Source organism: Aquarana catesbeiana, linkage group LG01 (assembly GCF_042186555.1).
Source record: "Aquarana catesbeiana isolate 2022-GZ linkage group LG01, ASM4218655v1, whole genome shotgun sequence".
In the NCBI taxonomy this organism is placed as follows: domain Eukaryota; kingdom Metazoa; phylum Chordata; class Amphibia; order Anura; family Ranidae; genus Aquarana; species Aquarana catesbeiana.
The window spans coordinates 955,055,276-955,064,143 of NC_133324.1; the positions used below are offsets into that span (position 1 = coordinate 955,055,276).

Consider the following 8,868-nt stretch of genomic DNA (forward strand, 5'->3'; position numbering starts at 1 on the left):
CATTTCCATGGTGTCTCATAATGATGACAAAAACTTGTCTAATATTTCTAAACAATTTAAATGTGCCCATTGTGGCAATATGGCATCTTTTGTCTTCCTGGGTCTAAAAATTTAAAATTATCTCTACGGGGAGGAGCTGTCCACCACAAGCGGGAGGTGTGGTGGATATTTAACCTCCAAACCAAAATGCCTCTAAGTATAAATCATTGTTATGATGGGGACCTTTTTCTTAAATATACTTTTGATAGAGATGTAAATATACACAAAAAAATTATATATATATATATATATATATATATATATATATATATATATATATATATATATATATATATATATATATATATATATATATATATATATATATATATATATATATATATATATCCCCTGTTTCCCCGAAAATAAGACCTAACATGATTGTCAGTGATGGCTGCAATATAAGTCCTATCACTCAAATAAGCCCTACCCTGTTTGCCCGAAAATAAGCCCTACCCTGAAAATAAGACCTACAAGGACTTATTTGGGGGGTAGGGCTTATATTGCAGCCATCACCGACAATCACGCTAGGTCTTATTTTCAGGGAAACAGGGTATATTTCTGTTTTTATTTTTATGTGTCCTGTGATCAAGACTATTCACCAAAACAGGTTAGCCACTGTTATTATGTGCCAACATGCAATAACGAAGGATACAAGTATTTATTTTCAGTGACCCTAATGCTCAGCCTCGCTGTCCTAACCACATCCATGCCCATGACCCAGAAGATGGGGGGAACCACTAGGTGGCCCTGGTGGCAAGCTCCAAAGGCTGGTGCAACTTAAGACATCAGGCAGAAGTGTGCCACACTTATCAAATTGTCAAGAAGAAAGGCACCCCTGAAGAGCAGATTGTGGTGGTGATGTATGACGATATGGCAGATAAAGAAGAGGATCCAACCAAAGGAATCATTATAAACTGAACCAATAGAAAAGATGTGTACGTGGGAGTGCTGAAGGACTACACAAAGAAGTTAATCACTCCCGACAACTTTCTGGCGGTGGTTCTGAGAGGTGACGCAGAGGATGTGAAGGGAAAATGATCTGGGAAGGCGATTAAGAGTAGACCGAAGAACCATATCTTTATGTACTTCACTAATTTTAGAGCTGACCTTTCCCAGTGATGACCTCCACTTGAGGGAACTGAACAAGACCATTCAGTAAATGTATGACAACAAGAAGTACAAAAAGGTGGTTCTATACATCGAGGCCTGTGAATCGTGCTCCTTGATGATTCACCTACCCAACAACATTGACGTTCACTCCGCCACAGTCCCCAACCCTCACGAGTCCTCTTATGCTTTTCATTATGGCAAGAAGTAACACACAAACCTCTGCTATCTTTACAGTGTCAGCTGGATAGAGGACTCAGACGTGGATGATCTGTCCAAGGAGACACTACAAACAGTTTTTACTGGTAAAGCAACACACCAATACCAGTCATGTGATGCAGTATGGAAACCGGACTATTTCAAACATTAAGGTGAGCCAGTTCCAGGGTACAGCTAAAACAGTGGCCCCTCACATTGACACTGGAGCAGGTACACAATATGGACCTGATCCCCAGCTCAAATGGTTCCCTTGGCCATCCTAAAGAGGAAGTTCCTGGCTACCAATGATGCTGTTGAGGCCCAGGATGTACTGACCAGGATAAAGACCCTAAAGGAGACCAAAGCCTTGATAAAGGAATTGGTAAACCTGTATACTCTGTTAGATATGTTCTAATGTTACTATTTAAAAGGCTCTCCAGGTTGGGAGTTTCCTTGGAGGCATTTTTTTTTTGTGAAAACAGCATAAAGGGTGTGCACTGCAAGTACAAAATTACCTGGCGAAGGACCAGAACTGCAACAAATTCAACCAGTGTGGTACCTGTAAGACATTTGGGCAATGCTTCTACCTGTCGAACTACACTCTGTGGAAGGTTGGATGTTACAGCATGTCAATGGGAGGGAGCAGATGAAGAGAAAGCCTCCATATATTCAGACGTGAGCAGCACTCAGACCCACAAACTGTCTAACAAAACCAAAGAAACATTTGCCCGTGGGACTTTTGAAAGAGTGGTGCTCACTAGAAGGTACAACAAAGTTATATAAAAGTACAAATTGTATTAGAATTTAACAAAGAAAATCGGTACAAGTAACAGTATATATCTGCATATAAAAAAAAAGCAGAATAAAATTGAATTGTTCACCAAAGTACATTCTGAATAACAGCCTAATTAATAAAACACTGTTGTATTGCTGGAGCTGCAGTCTCTATGCTCTCTATACATCAATTATAAAAAACACACAAACCCCCAGCAAATATTCAAAAGGTCAGGCATGTTGTTAAATTCTAATAAAATTTGTACCTATTAATGAGCACCACTCTTTCAAAAGTCCCACGAACAAATGTTTCTTTGGTTTTATTAGCAAGCAGATAATGACTGAGATCTACAAGAATGGAACAAATCAGCTGTGGTATGATGGCTACAGAAAACCTACACTGGAGGCCTATATACCGAGTACTAGCCAAGTGCCACGAAGAATCAAATAAGGGTCAATTCAAGAAAAGGTTACTGCATGCGATAATAAGATCAAGTGACAAATTTGCATGAATTATCACATGCAGTAAAAAAAATCCAATTCACAAAAAAAACACAATTCTGTGGTATTTAATGAAAAATGTGTTAGTAAATATTGCAAGAAATCATGCGGTAAGCTGTTAAGTTCAATTCACATATGGAAAAAAAAAAAAAAAAAAAAAAAAAAAAAACACAATATTTACCACCAGGGTTTTGCTGGCGGTATCACATGCAGTATTTGCTGATCCTCTGAGGGTGATTGGATTTAGTGCAAAAATCAGCCATGGAGTTGTTTGAATACAATTTCCAGCAATTCAACCTCCTAATAAGGCGAGTTAGGAGGAGAAGAGTGGTCTTCATGGCTCCAAGGCATTTTCCAGAACACACTTCTAGATGGCTTTATGGAGGCTGAAGATCTGCAAAAGTCCAGTCTCTTACTGTACGTTGAGGCTGCGTGTCGTGTCAGAGACCACCATCCAGTGGAGTCATGCAATATCTGGTATGACTAAATTGCTTACTGTACTTCTTTTTCGGGGAAAGGTCTCCGACCTGATGGTAGCCGGTGATGTGGTTGGAATGTTGCAGACATCTTTTTCAAGAATGCTGGGAAGGGTGCTACAGGGCTTTAGTTTCTTTGCACTGACTTTCATCCACATGCCCTCATTAAGGCAGGAGTGGGAACAAAATTAAAGGTGGAGTTTATGCCAGTGCATTGATGCAACTATACCAACTGCAGGCACTGAACGGTCTATTCCATAAGCATCCATAGAATATGATGTAAAAAAAAAAAAAAAAAAAAAAACCTCCCATCGCGAAGAACCAAGAGAACAAGACTGATACGAAGTTGTTCACAAAAATTGATGAAAACTTGTGGATACTGTGTATTCATTAAAGGACGAAGAGTATTAAAGGGGGAAGTCACAATTGATGTTCTTTTAGAAAAGTGTTTGGAGGAAATCTCACTATTGTGGGAGGGGCAGAGGCAGAACACCCAGACTTGAGGAGTTTTTATGCCTGTAGACGTTGTTGTTCCCTGTAAGCACTCCAAAGTGAGTAATAAAAACGCAAAAAGTTTTTAGCCTCTACAACGAACAAAGAATATAACATTCAACAATTGATTACATGTGATACCATAGGAGTGGTTTACATGTTAGAGTGTGAATGTGGGTTGCAGTACATAGGAGGAACCTCTAGACCTCTACATGTTCGTATAGCCCAGCATATAAACATTAAAAAAGGTTTGAAAACCCATAACGTATCCCGCCATTTTAAACTGTTCCATCAACAAAACCCTAAGGGTCTCAAATTTTGGGGGATAGAAAGGGTGACCAAACATTGGAGGGGGGTAATTTCATTAGTCAGTTGAGTCACAGGGAATCCTACTGGATATATGAGACCAATGTATTAACCCCGGGAGGGTTGAATGTGGATTTTGATACAAATTGTTTCATTACTGATCAATGATTGTACATGTTTTTAGGTAATGGCTGCGAGCGATGTCATGTTTGATTTTATATTTTTAGAAAGATTTTATTTGAGTTTTTTACATTTGGGTTTGTCCGTAAATGTTTTTAATAATTGCTATTTATATTCTCTCAATATCAATATTATACTATGCAGCATGTATTTTTATGAGCCGGTGTGGCCACATTCTGATTCAGTATTTATGTATTCTCGCCTATGGGGACACTCCTTGAATAGCCTTAGTTGTTGCGCCTTACGTTGTGTTAGGTGGAGCAACGTGGTGTCATGTGATGCAGTTTCCGTGTTAAACAACAGGACGTGCTGTTACCATGGCGATTTTTTACACATTATGTAAAGCGGGTAGATACGTCACTTCTGTATACACTGATAAAGTCCCACCCATAGGGACGTAACGCGTACGGACGGAAGTCACGTGACGGCACCCGTAGCTATCACCGCTTGTGTTCCTTATGCTGTAAACACTCGGCACTTAAGTGCCTGTTTTGCAAGTTTTTAATTAATTTTACTATTAAATATTTATTTTGCGGAGAGCACTATGCATTGCTATTTATTTGCATGATCTTAACGCTATGGGATTTGTGATGCCACCACTCATATGAAGGACTACTTTGGACATGTTATCTAGTATACACCCAGTGTGGGAAAGCGTGTTTGACCCTCCATAATTAAAAGGGTCCATTCTGTGAGGTGAGCAGCCATTTCAACCATTGGTGGAGGTTCTTTTACCCACAAAGTCACTTGCATGATATATCAGCTCACCACTGAAGATTTCACTGATTGCCCTTCATTTTATATGAACGTTTCTCATTGTGATGATATATTTTAGCGCTGCACTACTGTTTTTCATATTTTCTCTCAGGGATTTGAAAGTTGACCCTTGGTGTTCAGCTGCTTTAGGCCAACAGGGGTTGTTTTATTGTGCCGATTTGGTTTCTTTTTAATTTCAGAACACCCAGACTGCAGGCCGCTGGAGGGGAGCAGGATCCCGTTACTTCATCCAAGATGCTTCCAGTGACACTAATCCTTAGCCTCGCTGTACTAGCCAAATCCATGTCCATCAATGACCTAAATAATGGGGGGAAGCACTGGGTGATCCTGCTGGCTCTAATGGTTGGTAAAACTACAGACATCAGGCCGATGTGTGCCAAGCTTATCAAATCGTCAAGAAGAACGGCACCCCTGATGAGCAGATCGGGGGGTATATGTAGTACAATATTGCAGATAATGAAGAGAATCCAGCAAAAGGAATCATTCTAAACTGGCCCAACAGGACAGACATGTATACAGCAGTGTTGAAGGACTACACAAAAAAGGAGTTTGCCACTCCTGACAACTTTCTAGCAGTTCTGAGAGGTGACACAGAGGAGATGAAGGGAAAAGGATCTGGGAAGGTGATTAAGAGTGGAGCTAACAACCATATCTTCATCTTATTTCCTAATCACAGAGCTCTGGGTCTGCTGGAGAAGAAGGAGATGCAGCTCACAAACACTCCTTAATCCGAAATGACACCGCCCTAGTAAGAACTTGTTCCAGGTGCTGGCTTTGCATGAATTGCAGTGAAGTAAAGGAAATCCTGGATAGCCGCACTCTGGAGTGAGGACATCTTTATTGAAATAAAAATCCAAAATACAGTCAAATACAAGGAAAATGCAGGGTAGCGGATACGCTAACGCGTTTTACATCATCGGATGCTTATTCGTAGCTGAGGGTCTGCTGGCCTTTCCCTGTGATGACTTCAAAATTTAGTAACTTTACCAAAATCTGCCTCATTTTTGTGCCCAGTACCAAGCTAAAACATGGCATCTCCTCAACCCCATAACCCACTCAAATGCATTCACTTTAAATTTCAGTATAGAGCGATAAATGTGTGCTCCAGCTATAATAGTAAAACCTTCATTATGGCCTTGTAGGAAGGTAATAGGGGAAAATGCACACTACTGAGAGGAAATCTCACTATTGTGGGAGGGGCCGAGATACAAACTACTTTAGGGAAATCTCACCATTGTGGGTGGGCAGAGACATAACACCTAGACGGCTGGAGGGGAGCAGGGTCCTGCTACTTTATCTAAGATGCTTCCAGTGAGACTAATCCTCTGCCTCGATGTCCTGGCCACATCCTTGCCCATCAATGACCTAGACAATAGGGGGAGGCACTGGCTGGTAAAACTACAGACACCAGGTTGACATGTGCCAAGCTTATCAAATAGTCAAGAAGAATGGTATGCCTGATGAGCGGATCGGGGTGATTAAGTACGACAATATTGTAGATAATGAAGAAAATCCAACAAAAGGAATCATTCTAAACTGGAGTGCTGAAGGACTACACAAAAGGAGTTCGTCACTCCTGACAACTTCCTGGTGGTACTGAGAGGTGACACAGAGGCGATGAAGAGAAAGGGAACACAAAAGGTGATTAAGAGTGGACCTAAAAACCATATCTAGCTACTTCACTGATCTTGGAGATCCAGGTCTGCTGGTTTTTCCCAGTAATGACCGCCACTTCAAAGAACTGAACAAGACCGTTCAGAACATGTATGACAACAACAGGAAGTACAATGGGATGGTTCTAGACATTGAGGCCTGTGAATCAGGCTACATGATGAGTCGCATTCCTAACAATGAAGCTTACGCCCCCACAACTGCCAACCCTCACGAGGCCTCTTCCACCTATTATGGTGAGGGAGTCAGACACATACCTCAGCAATTTTTACAGCGTCAGCTGGATGGAGCACTCAGACAAGGAGACACTTCATAGTTTTTACTGGTCAAGCAAAACATCAATAGCAGCAGGTGATGCAGTATGGGAACCACACTATTTCCAAGATGAAGGTGAGCCAGTTCCAGGGTAACACTAAAACAGTGGCCCCCCTCACATGATGAACCAGTACACAATATGGACCTGATCCCCAGCCCAGAGGTGCCCATGGCCATCCTAAAAGGGGAGTTCCTGGCTACCAACAATGCTATTGAGGCCCGGGAAATACTGAACAGGATAAAGGCCCTACAATAGGCCACAGCCTTGATCAAGGAATCAGTGAAGAGTGTTTTTGTGGTGACAGAGTCTGATGAGTTAGCAGAGCTTCTCACCGATCAGACTGAAATTAATGATCAAATGTGTAACTCCGCAGCAGCTGAGCACCTCAAGAACCAGTACTTCAACTGTCACAACCCTCCATATAAATATTCCATGAGACAGTTGAACACTCTGGGGAATCCAGATACTCACTAGAGAGCATCACCCATGCTATGATTAATGTCTCCCAAAATTTGCACTAACACAGCTGGTGACACCAAGTCTTCCAGTAGAGGGGGAATGAGTGATGATTAACCCTCTCTGAGATTTGCCCCCTCTGAGATTTGCTGCTGCTTCAAACCTAATCTCTACTCTAAGAACGTTTACTTGCCTTAAGCCCTGGTTCCCACTGACAGCGGGAATGAAATTGTGCGAGTTCAGAGGAACTTGCACAATTTCATTCCTGCGTGTGTCAGTCCCGACTTCGGGGGTGATTTCAGAGACATCTGTGCAGGTTCCTGATTTTGGGGTGGATTTTGGGGTGGAAATCGCACCCCGAAATTGCCAAAAAGTAGTACAGGAACTATATGGTGTCACACCAATTCGGACGGTGCCATTTCTGGCAATTGCCGCTGATTTGGCATGCAATTAGAAATGTCAAGTTGCTTCAATGTGAACCAAGGCTCCTCGTTCACAAACTTTCAGTACTAGCCCCAGCCTTCACTTACATAGCCAAGTCCATCTAAGTTGGCTCAAATTCCGAACCACAAAACTACCTGTTTAATGGATATTTTAGGCTGGAAAGGATTGTTACCTTCAGATCACATTAATGATGATTGTCATTATTAATAATTTGACAGTGAAATTTGGACTAATTAAATTAAAGTTACTAATTTACATCAACCAGTAACAGTGCATTATTCAAACTATACGTTTAGTACAATCTCTTAGAAATGGCTTACCAAATATAACAAAGAGGGACAACTCCACAACACTCTTCTGTACACCCACAATGGCCCAGAGTGCAATGTGGTCTATATATAGGTTATTTGGGCATGCACGCTCGTTTGCAATGTCAAATTTATGTGCGCATGCGAGCCCCTCTGATCACAAAATGGCAGAGGTGGAGGATCAGCTTATGTTGATGGTGGCAGTATTTGTTGCTGCCTTTTGCGAGGCAATTATGCAATTCTATCAGCTCATACAGTATAAAATTTCACCATCCACAGGCAGCAGTCATGCTGTGCCAGGCATGGTCAGGTTGCTTGCGACTTTGTACATCTTGGGTCGGGGCAGCTTCCAAGCCACCTTTGGAAGTATTATGGGTGTAAGCCAACCCACGGTGTCCAGGGTGTTTAAGCAGATCATAGATGCCATTCTTGACCTTGTACCACAATTTATCCACTGGCCACAAAATGAAGATGAGTGGAATGAAGTGAAGATGGCTTTCTACCGTGTGCAAATGCCACGAATCCTGGGGGCCATTGATTGTATACAGGTGGCAATCAGGGCCCTCAGGAAAAGTGAAGCTGGCTATCAGAACCGCAAGCAGTACCACTTCCTCAACGTCCAAATTGTGTGTGACGCCAAACAGTGGATCATGAGTGTTCAGACGGCTTTCCCAGGGTTGTGCCATGATGCCTACATCCTAAAGCAGACTGGCCTCTTCCAGAAGTTTAAAGGTGGCCAAATGCCACCCGGGTGGTTTATTGGTAGGAGTATTTATTTTTGGCAGAACATAAACTGTGATGTCACATACAGGCATACATG

The 8,868-nt window shown here is 41.8% G+C and overlaps 1 pseudogene; it reads left to right on the forward strand.

Annotated features, from left to right (window-relative positions):
* Window positions 1-2,727: 2,727 nt before the first annotated feature.
* LOC141128366 (legumain pseudogene) lies at window positions 2,728-7,314 on the forward strand (annotated as a pseudogene).
* The last annotated feature ends 1,554 nt before the right edge of the window (window positions 7,315-8,868 follow it).